The following is an 8,958-nucleotide window of genomic DNA, read 5'->3' on the forward strand; positions in this document are numbered from 1 at the left end:
CCTGACGCAACCTGACGCAACCTGACGCAACCCTGACGCAACCCTGACGCAACCCTGACGCAACCCTGACGCAACCCTGACGCAACCCTGACGCAACCCTGACGCAACCCTGACGCAACCCTGACGCAACCCTGACGCAACCCTGACGCAACCCTGACGCAACCCCTGACGCAACCCTGACGCAACCCTGACGCAACCCTGACGCAACCCTGACGCAACCCTGACGCAACCCTGACGCAACCTGACGCAACCCTGACGCAACCCTGACGCAACCCTGACGCAACCCTGACGCAACCCTGACGCAACCCTGACGCAACCCTGACGCAACCCTGACGCAACCCTGACGCAACCCTGACGCAACCCTGACGCAACCCTGACGCAACCCTGACGCAACCCTGACGCAACCCTGACGCAACCCTGACGCAACCCTGACGCAACCCTGACGCAACCCTGACGCAACCCTGACGCAACCCTGACGCAACCCTGACGCAACCCTGACGCAACCCTGACGCAACCCTGACGCAACCCTGACGCAACCCTGACGCAACCCTGACGCAACCCTGACGCAACCCTGACGCAACCCTGACGCAACCCTGACGCAACCCTGACGCAACCCTGACGCAACCCTGACGCAACCCTGACGCAACCCTGACGCAACCCTGACGCAACCCTGACGCAACCCTGACGCAACCCTGACGCAACCCTGACGCAACCCTGACGCAACCCTGACGCAACCCTGACGCAACCCTGACGCAACCCTGACGCAACCCTGACGCAACCCTGACGCAACCCTGACGCAACCCTGACGCAACCCTGACGCAACCCTGACGCAACCCTGACGCAACCCTGACGCAACCCTGACGCAACCCTGACGCAACCCTGACGCAACCCTGACGCAACCCTGACGCAACCCTGACGCAACCCTGACGCAACCCTGACGCAACCCTGACGCAACCCTGACGCAACCCTGACGCAACCCTGACGCAACCCTGACGCAACCCTGACGCAACCCTGACGCAACCCTGACGCAACCCTGACGCAACCCTGACGCAACCCTGACGCAACCCTGACGCAACCCTGACGCAACCCTGACGCAACCCTGACGCAACCCTGACGCAACCCTGACGCAACCCTGACGCAACCCTGACGCAACCCTGACGCAACCCTGACGCAACCCTGACGCAACCCTGACGCAACCCTGACGCAACCCTGACGCAACCCTGACGCAACCCTGACGCAACCCTGACGCAACCCTGACGCAACCCTGACGCAACCCTGACGCAACCCTGACGCAACCCTGACGCAACCCTGACGCAACCCTGACGCAACCCTGACGCAACCCTGACGCAACCCTGACGCAACCCTGACGCAACCCTGACGCAACCCTGACGCAACCCTGACGCAACCCTGACGCAACCCTGACGCAACCCTGACGCAACCCTGACGCAACCCTGACGCAACCCTGACGCAACCCTGACGCAACCCTGACGCAACCCTGACGCAACCCTGACGCAACCCCTGACGCAACCCTGACGCAACCCTGACGCAACCCTGACGCAACCCTGACGCAACCCTGACGCAACCCTGACGCAACCCTGACGCAACCCTGACGCAACCCTGACGCAACCCTGACGCAACCCTGACGCAACCCTGACGCAACCCTGACGCAACCCTGACGCAACCCTGACGCAACCCTGACGCAACCCTGACGCAACCCTGACGCAACCCTGACGCAACCCTGACGCAACCCTGACGCAACCCTGACGCAACCCTGACGCAACCCTGACGCAACCCTGACGCAACCCTGACGCAACCCTGACGCAACCCTGACGCAACCCTGACGCAACCCTGACGCAACCCTGACGCAACCCTGACGCAACCCTGACGCAACCCTGACGCAACCCTGACGCAACCCTGACGCAACCCTGACGCAACCCTGACGCAACCCTGACGCAACCCTGACGCAACCCTGACGCAACCCTGACGCAACCCTGACGCAACCCTGACGCAACCCTGACGCAACCCTGACGCAACCCTGACGCAACCCTGACGCAACCCTGACGCAACCCTGACGCAACCCTGACGCAACCCTGACGCAACCCTGACGCAACCCTGACGCAACCCTGACGCAACCCTGACGCAACCCTGACGCAACCCTGACGCAACCCTGACGCAACCCTGACGCAACCCTGACGCAACCCTGACGCAACCCTGACGCAACCCTGACGCAACCCTGACGCAACCCTGACGCAACCCTGACGCAACCCTGACGCAACCCTGACGCAACCCTGACGCAACCCTGACGCAACCCTGACGCAACCCTGACGCAACCCTGACGCAACCCTGACGCAACCCTGACGCAACCCTGACGCAACCCTGACGCAACCCTGACGCAACCCTGACGCAACCCTGACGCAACCCTGACGCAACCCTGACGCAACCCTGACGCAACCCTGACGCAACCCTGACGCAACCCTGACGCAACCCTGACGCAACCCTGACGCAACCCTGACGCAACCCTGACGCAACCCTGACGCAACCCTGACGCAACCCTGACGCAACCCTGACGCAACCCTGACGCAACCCTGACGCAACCCTGACGCAACCCTGACGCAACCCTGACGCAACCCTGACGCAACCCTGACGCAACCCTGACGCAACCCTGACGCAACCCTGACGCAACCCTGACGCAACCCTGACGCAACCCTGACGCAACCCTGACGCAACCCTGACGCAACCCTGACGCAACCCTGACGCAACCCTGACGCAACCCTGACGCAACCCTGACGCAACCCTGACGCAACCCTGACGCAACCCTGACGCAACCCTGACGCAACCCTGACGCAACCCTGACGCAACCCTGACGCAACCCTGACGCAACCCTGACGCAACCCTGACGCAACCCTGACGCAACCCTGACGCAACCCTGACGCAACCCTGACGCAACCCTGACGCAACCCTGACGCAACCCTGACGCAACCCTGACGCAACCCTGACGCAACCCTGACGCAACCCTGACGCAACCCTGACGCAACCCTGACGCAACCCTGACGCAACCCTGACGCAACCCTGACGCAACCCTGACGCAACCCTGACGCAACCCTGACGCAACCCTGACGCAACCCTGACGCAACCCTGACGCAACCCTGACGCAACCCTGACGCAACCCTGACGCAACCCTGACGCAACCCTGACGCAACCCTGACGCAACCCTGACGCAACCCTGACGCAACCCTGACGCAACCCTGACGCAACCCTGACGCAACCCTGACGCAACCCTGACACAAACTCTGAAAAAACCCAAAAAAACATATACACAAACTCTTAAAATACCCAAAAAAACACATACACAAACTTTTAAAATACCCAAAAAAACATATACACAAACTCTGAAAAAACCCAAAAAAACATATACACAAACTTTTAAAATACCCAAAAAAACATATACACAAACTTTTAAAATACCCAAAAAAACATATACACAAACTCTGAAAAAACTCAAAAAAACATATACACAAACTTTTAAAATACCCAAAAAAACATATACACAAACTCTGAAAAAACCCAAAAAAACATATACACAAACTCTTAAAAAACTCAAAAAAACATATACACAAACTCTTAAAATACCCAAAAAAAACATATACACAAACTTTTAAAATACCCAAAAAAACATATACACAAACTCTGAAAAAACCCAAAAAAACATATACACAAACTCTTAAAATACCCAAAAAACATATACACAAACTCTGAAAATACCAAAAAAAACATATACACAAACTCTTAAAAACCCACAAAAAAACATATACACAAACTCTGAAAAAACCCAAAAAAACATATACACAAACTCTTAAAATACCCAAAAAAACATATACACAAACTCTGAAAATACCAAAAAAAACATATACACAAACTCTTAAAAACCCACAAAAAAACATATACACAAACTCTGAAAAAACCCAAAAAAACATATACACAAACTCTGAAAAAACCCAAAAAAACATATACACAAACTCTGAAAAAACCCAAAAAAACATATACACAAACTCTGAAAAAACCCAAAAAAACATATACACAAACTCTTAAAATACCCAAAAAAACATATACACAAACTCTGAAAAAACCCAAAAAAACATATACACAAACTCTGAAAAAACCCAAAAAAACATATACACAAACTCTGAAAAAACCCAAAAAAACATATACACAAACTCTGAAAAAACCCAAAAAAACATATACACAAACTCTGAAAAAACCCAAAAAAACATATACACAAACTCTTAAAATACCCAAAAAAACATATACACAAACTCTGAAAAAACCCAAAAAACATATACACAAACTCTGAAAAAACCCAAAAAAACATATACACAAACTCTTAAAATACCCAAAAAAACATATACACAAACTCTGAAAAAACCCAAAAAAACATATACACAAACTCTGAAAAAACCCAAAAAAACATATACACAAACTCTTAAAATACCCAAAAAAACATATACACAAACTCTGAAAAAACCCAAAAAAACATATACACAAACTCTGAAAAAACCCAAAAAAACATATACACAAACTCTGAAAAAACCCAAAAAAACATATACACAAACTCTGAAAAAACCCAAAAAAACATATACACAAACTCTTAAAATACCCAAAAAAACATATACACAAACTCTGAAAAAACCCAAAAAAACATATACACAAACTCTGAAAAAACCCAAAAAAACATATACACAAACTCTTAAAATACCCAAAAAAACATATACACAAACTCTTAAAAAACAACAAAAAAACATATACACAAACTCTTAAAATACCCAAAAAAACATATACACAAACTCTGAAAAAACCCAAAAAAACATATACACAAACTCTTAAAATACCCAAAAAAACATATACACAAACTCTTAAAATTCCCAAAAAAACATATACACAAACTTTTAAAATACCCAAAAAAACATATACACAAACTCTTAAAATACCCAAAAAAACATATACACAAACTTTTAAAATACCCAAAAAAACATATACACAAACTTTTAAAATACCCAAAAAAACATATACACAAACTCTGAAAAAACCCAAAAAAACATATACACAAACTCTTAAAATACCCAAAAAAACATATACACAAACTTTTAAAATACCCAAAAAAACATATGCACAAACTCTTAAAATTCCCAAAAAAACATATACACAAACTTTGAAAAAACCCAAAAAAACATATACACAAACTTTGAAAAAACCCAAAAAAACATATACACAAACTTTTAAAATACCCAAAAAAACATATACACAAACTTTTAAAATACCCAAAAAAACATATACACAAACTCTTAAAATTCCCAAAAAAACATATACACAAACTTTTAAAATACCCAAAAAAACATATACACAAATTCTAACTACACCCAAAAAAAAACATAAACACACAAACTCCTAATAAACCCAATAAAAAAAAAAAAAATAAATAAATAAATTGATACACACATACTGACTTAACCCTCGCGCGCGTGAATATTAAAACGCACACACACATAATAAACGAACCCTCGCGCGTGACCTTGACCCACATAATGAATGAAACTCGCGCGCGACCTTGCCCTGGATGTCCTTGACCTTCGATGACCTTGACCTGTAAAATCGGCTACAGGCACGGCCTCACGATTGATTGCCACCCCATTAACTAGAGACCAGGCCCCCTCTAATACTAGAAGACCCCCAATTTTCTTATTCTAATTCTTTACTACTACTACTACTATTATTTCATGCTTCTACTATTTCATGCTTTTACTACTATTTCATGCTTCCACTACTACTACTACTATTTCAAGCTACTACTACTACTACTACTCCTCATCCATTTTTCCAAAGGCTGTCATTCTCAGGAGCAAGCTGAATACAACGCTCAGGCCTAAGCGTGTATTGCAACCTGCTCCTGAGCGCAGCCACAGGAGTACTCTGCTTCTGCAGAGTCGGGGTCGCACCCCGATGCGTTGAAATCCATGCGCTTTTCACCTCCCTTTATACTTTATTGGCAAGCCCAACGCTACCGAGTTCAAGACGCCATCTCGTAATTATATATGCAAATGAACTGTACAGCTGACATACATCAAGTTGTAATGGCTTCTCCCTCTTGTCAATCTCGCATGACATCCATTACTTTACTTTAAAATAACATTGCCTTTTATTTTTTTTTTATTCTATCTTATTATATACACAAGTGCAAGTATTGTTGTTGTTGTTGTTGTTGTTGTTGTTGTTGTTGTTTAAAATCTTTTATAAACTAATGTGCTGTGGTCGTCTACTTATTATAATATAATAAAAATCTATTATCATGTGTAATGATTTATTTCTTCTTAAAGTAACATAACCACCAGACGTGCCAATTTTATCTTTCTAACGTGATATAGCCTCTTAAAAAAATTAATAATTTTCATTATACGTTATTACACATATATGTCTACAAGTAAAGTGATATTATTCTTATGCTAACATCCATACTTAGTGAAATGATTTGCTATTTTAATTACATATAACCTCTCTCAAGTGCAATGGTTTTCTATTTAACTTTTTACATAACCTTTAGTGCAATGGTTATTAAATTAACACGTTCCGTTCATTATATGTACAACTCACGTGGTTATTACATAATTATTTAATATACTAAAAGGTTTGTGTTTATAATAAATTCAATTCTCTATTAAAATGTTCATGCATTAAAAAAAAAAATTCCTTATACGACAAAAAACACATAAATTTGTTTCATAATTAAATTTTACAATAATTAATAATGACATATAATGTTTGATTTCATTAAAGGAAAATTTCAATGGCTTGGATGATAGGATAGGTTATAAAAAAGAAATAAAATTTGACACAAAACGTGGTAATCCAAAGTAACCTCAAGTGTGCAATGGTATACTTTGCAAGTCGACAAGTAACCTTCTTTAAAGTGCAATGGTATACTTTTCCTGTCGACCTGTCCACCTGTACAGTGCAATAATATTCTTTTTTCATTTACATAATAATAGTAAGTACAATGATATTCTTCTTAAGTTAACATAATAATACTAATAATAATAGTAAGTACAATGGTTTTCTTTTGTAGATCACAAACACAAATCCAATGGTTTTCTTCTTAAGCAGATATCTAACATCAAGTTAAATGGATTTCTTCTTAAGGAAATATCAAACGTCAAGTCCAATGGTTTTTTTTCTTCACAAGATATCAAACATCAAGTCCAATGGGTTTCTTCTTAAGGTGAATTGGTGATCACTGCAAAAAAAGAGAAGAGAATAAGAAAAGAATTATTATAAATAAAAACAATATTATTCACTTAATTATGATTGCATCACTGTAAGAAATTTTGTTAATTAAATACTTTACACTTTACTACACAATACTTTACACAAAAGTACAATGTGACAGCAGGTAGCCATCTTGAATTTGTCCTAGAGATGTGTTTTCTTTCGTCGTCTAGATGGCGATACATATTCTCTCTACCAGTCGGTAACTAAAGTAAAAATTTATGTAAACTTATAAAAAATTAATTATATTATATTAACTCACGTTTTATATCACAAAAATAAATGTATTTTAACCAATATTATAATACTTACTTCTTTAAACAACATCCTATTTTCATTATAAAATACATGATGGTATTTCTACAAAAAAAAACACAAATGAATTCATACAAATATATACATTTTTATGCTCTTAGTCTATTCCCAATAAAATAAGTGTACATTAATAAATTTAGTACATATAATAAGAACTGCAAACATTAGAATGTTATTAACCATTTCTTTTCTTAATTTGTGATAACTAGGAAACATTTTTTCTATCTAATATTCTTTTCATAAAATATTACTACTCTATATATGGTTTGCTTCTAGTGCAAGTATAAACAGTGACATAACCACAACTGCAATGATTTTCTATTTCAGTTAACATAACTTCAAATTCAATGCTATTCTAAACTTTCTATTTCAAAAATATTTCATTAATATGCTAAAATGTATATATTTTAATAATAAATTCAATTGTCTACTAAAATATTTCTATTAAATAAAATGTTCATGCATTATAAATAAAAAAAAAAATACCTTATACGACCAAAAAAAAACATATAAGTTTCTTAACTTGTAACATTTACAATAATTAATACTTACATGTAATGGTTGATTTTATTAAAGGAAAATTAAATGGCTTGGATGATAGGATAGGTGATAAAAAAGAAATAAAATTTGACACAAAACGTGGTAATCCAAAGTAACCTAAAGTGTGCAATGGTATACTTTGTAAGTCGACAAGTAACCTTCTTTAAAGTGCAATGGTATACTTTTCCTGTCGACCTGTCCACCTGTACAGTGCAATAATATTCTTTTTACATTTACATAATAATAGTAAGTACAATGATATTCTTCTTAAGTTAACATAATAATACTAATAATAATAAGTACAATGGTTTTCTTTTTTAGATCACAAACACAAATCCAATGGTTTTCTTCTTAAGCATTGATATCTAACATCAAGTCCAATGGTTTTTTTTTCTTCACAAGATATCACACAAGTCCAATGGTTTTTTTTCTTCACAAGATATCACACATCAAGTCCAATGGTTTTTTTTCTTCACAAGATATCACACATCAAGTCCAATGGTTTTCTTCTTAAGCTGAATTGCCGAGCACTAATCACTAAAAAAAAACAATAGAATATGAACACTGAATTATTATTGTAAATAAAAACAATATTATTCACTTAATTAAAGCATCACTATTGAATTTTTGTTAATTAAATACTTAACTTTATTGCACGTGGCAGTACACGACACGGCAGGCGGCCATCTTGATTGTGTCCAAGCGCGATGTATTTTCTTTCGTCTAGATGAAGAAACATATTGTACTTGTCGGTAAGTGAATTAAATATTTCCATCATTTGATGATAAC

General features: G+C 41.0%; 3 long non-coding RNA genes across 4 annotated transcripts; 2 read left to right on the forward strand and 1 right to left on the reverse strand.

The window, feature by feature from the left end:
• The first annotated feature begins 6,478 nt into the window (after positions 1-6,478).
• Positions 6,479-7,399, forward strand: LOC149032415 (uncharacterized). Its single transcript, XR_016176686.1, has 2 exons — positions 6,479-6,676; positions 6,826-7,399. It is a non-coding gene; the product is annotated as an uncharacterized LOC149032415 (long non-coding RNA).
• On the reverse strand, positions 6,997-8,321 carry LOC149032416 (uncharacterized). 2 transcript variants are annotated; one of them, XR_016176682.1, is made up of 3 exons: positions 8,182-8,321; positions 7,627-7,674; positions 6,997-7,520 (listed from the first exon to the last, which is right to left on the reverse strand). It is a non-coding gene; the product is annotated as an uncharacterized LOC149032416 (long non-coding RNA). The 2 variants fall into 2 exon arrangements; XR_016176681.1 differs by having other exon boundaries at positions 6,997-7,674.
• LOC149032417 (uncharacterized) lies at positions 8,275-8,546 on the forward strand. Its single transcript, XR_016176687.1, has 2 exons — positions 8,275-8,415; positions 8,491-8,546. It is a non-coding gene; the product is annotated as an uncharacterized LOC149032417 (long non-coding RNA).
• The last annotated feature ends 412 nt before the right edge of the window (positions 8,547-8,958 follow it).

Source organism: Polistes dominula, unplaced genomic scaffold, assembly GCF_049000335.1.
Source record: "Polistes dominula isolate Pdom_NZ unplaced genomic scaffold, Pdom_raw_medaka contig_22, whole genome shotgun sequence".
NCBI lineage: Eukaryota > Metazoa > Arthropoda > Insecta > Hymenoptera > Vespidae > Polistes > Polistes dominula.